This window comes from Myotis brandtii, unplaced genomic scaffold, assembly GCF_000412655.1.
Source record: "Myotis brandtii unplaced genomic scaffold, ASM41265v1 scaffold422, whole genome shotgun sequence".
Lineage (NCBI taxonomy): Eukaryota > Metazoa > Chordata > Mammalia > Chiroptera > Vespertilionidae > Myotis > Myotis brandtii.
This window is the reverse complement of record NW_005366171.1, coordinates 2,173,315-2,176,399: the sequence shown is the minus strand read 5'-3', so window position 1 is coordinate 2,176,399 and position 3,085 is coordinate 2,173,315.

Genomic DNA, 3,085 nt, shown 5'->3' with positions numbered 1-3,085 from the left:
GCTCCGCTGCCGGCACGCATCGGCCTCGGGTTGGACAACACGGGGCCCAGGCTATGTGGTCCCTCGCCCTCCGCAGGGCGGCTCGCAGCTTAATGGGGAGATAGAGAGAGTGGAGGGGCGGGAGCATAGCCCAACCCATCCTCCATTCCCCATCACTGACCTTCCCAGGACCATACCCCCTGGCTCTCTACTCATCTCCGAGATGCTCAGAACTGATTTAGACTTTGGCAACCGAACCGGGTTGGTTCTAGGCGCTCCAGGCAGGCTCAGTGCCTGGCTCATTTGACAACAGTCTCTGGCACACACAGTGGGTATGTGTACATCTGTTATTTTTCATGTTTGAACCGTGTTTGCTCCAACACTTCCCCCAGTGGGTACCGTCAGCACTGTGCTGGGCAGGATGGAGGACAGCTGCGGAAGTGGAGGGAAATATGCGGCCCCGCAAGCAGTTCTGAGCTGGAAGTCCAGCGCCCTTTCCGGGCGCAACGTCTCGGAATTCCACGCAGAATGTCAAACCCCTGGGCCGCCAGCCCAGGGGACAGGAAAGTGGAAATGCCCGAGGGTAGAGCCCACAGGGAACAGTCCACACCCCACAGCTGGGTACAGGCCCGGCTCTACTGGTTGCCGGAGACATGGGATTGGGGAAGCTCGAGGCCCCAGGAGACCTGGACAGAAGGAGGCCGGCCAAAGGCGCCCCAAATCCTCCCGTGGGGACACCACGACACACACACCCGCGTTCGGAGGTGAGCGCCGCTGGGGATCTGCCCACACTTCCAGGTTCTGGGGGACAGGGGCGGCCTGCCTGCAGGGGGCGAAATGTTCCGTTGGTTCTGCTAGGCTGGGCTGACACCAGAGCCAAAAATAGAAGCTGAGATCAACTGAAAGGAACGAGACTGAGCAAACATTCGTGTATATATAATCCTGATGAGACACACAGTAAAGTAGTATCCCAAACATAGCAGTGGGGGAGGATTACTCAGTATAGCACACTCAGGTAAATGAAAGAAATTTTGGAGGATAAAAGTAAATTCTATAGTATACTTCAAAATAAATTCAAAGTGGATTAAAATACTAAATATTTTTTAAAACAGTCATAGAAACACTATATAAGTAGGATAAACAGTTTTATATTTATGGCTAAATGTCAGCTTTGAAACAACAGAAGAAACTGCAAAGGAAGACTAAAATTCAAAAAAATAAAAACTGGACAGGAGTTTTAAAAGGCAAAAAAGGTTTGAGAAAAATGTTTGCACTAAATACAAGCAGAAAGTACCTCAAATGCATAAGTTACAGCTGCTTGTTTAAATAGATCAAAACTTTATTAAACTTTTTGTTTAATAGAAGATTCTACTAATGACCCCAGTAGAATGCCATTGAATTTTTTAAAATTAGGCATGAAGTAATACTTTGAATATTTAACAATTTATTTACTTTATATACATAGGAAGACAATGATGAGTTTATTAAGCTAAAGTGATATAATCAAATATCTGCTATTTTTTCTTCACTAAACTAACAACTTTAGCCTCAATGGAAGGTGACATTGCAACAAGATTGCTTCACCCCATCCTCTTCTCAGAGCTGAAGTCAACCAGGCATGAAATGCTGCACTTCATTTTCAGCACACTCGGTCCTTTTCTTTTTAAATATGTTTTTATTGATTTCAGAGAGAGGAAGGGAGAGGGAGAGAGAGACAGAAACATCAATGATGAGAGAGAATCATCTATTGGCTGCCTCCTGCACGCCCCTACTGGGTATCCAGCCCACAACGTGGGTATGTGCCCTGACGGGGAATCAACCTGTGATCTCCTGGTTCATAGGTCAATGCTCAACCACTGAGCCACACCAACCAGGCACACTCGGTCCTTTTCTAAATGAAGGATCTAATGATATGAATTAAAGCACTGCTCCAATTCAGGAAAAGTGTCTTCAAAGTAAAAGCAAAAAGAAGCCTTGAGTGGGCTTATCCAGTTTTGTGGCTTTGAATATCATCACTATCCTAATGATTCTCAAACAGAACCTCTGCCCCGAACTCCAGACTCAAATATCAGTCTGTCTATTGACCTCTCAAAATGGATGTCATACTTTAATGTCCAATACTGCCCACCTGTCCTCTAGCCCTCCTCCCCCAAACACCCCCCCCACACACACACACACACAAAGTAGTTTCTCTAACAGACTTCATCTCAGTTCATAGCAAGTCTTTTGTTTGTTCAGCCCAAAAACTTGGAGTCATCCTTGACCCCTCTCTTTCCCTTAAAAGCTGTCAGGTCACGTACATTCTCTACTAAAGTCTTCTACCCTTGTCTCCCCATCCATTAGCTGTAAAAGCTCACCATGCCCTGAAGGCCCCATCACCTCTCTGACCTTTTCTCCTACTACTCTCCCCTTCCTTCATTCCTCTCTGTCGCCCTGGCCTCCTTGCTGCTCCTCAAACACGCCAGGCTCCTGCCCACAGGCCTGTGGACTTGTTTCCTCGGCCAGGAATGCTGCTCCCCTTATCCGTGTGGTCCATGCCTCACTTCCTTCAGGTCTTTACTCAAAAGCCAAAACAACTTTCTCAGAGTCAAAGACACAACAACTCCAAGCTTTGGATTTTCCACTTGACCTAAAGAGATATATGCATTTTACTTGTTTATTTTGTGTATTATCTGTATCTCCCCATTAGACTGTAAGTCTCTGAGGGCAGGGGTTGTGGTATGTTTTGTTCACTGATGTGCTCAGAACAGTGCCTACCACATGGTAAGTACTTGATAGTCACTGAATAAAAGACAGGAAGAGGGAACCATAAAAGACACACTCAGGGGGCAGACTCAGTGAGCACCAAAGCCCCATTGAAGCAAGTCTTGCCCCAGAGGGATGTCTCCAGCACAGAAGTTCTCCCACTGCAGACACAGCTGATTCTCACAGCCAATTGGCCTGGAGGTCAATTCCTCCCAGTGTTACCTACAACAATCAAGGCTTAACTACAACAAGACTGTGCACAAAGCCCACAAGGGGGTGCACCAAGAGTGTCTACCTCAGGTAATTGGGGAGACTGAGCCACTGGGCCCTATAGGACACTTAGCACAGAAAGCCACTCTAT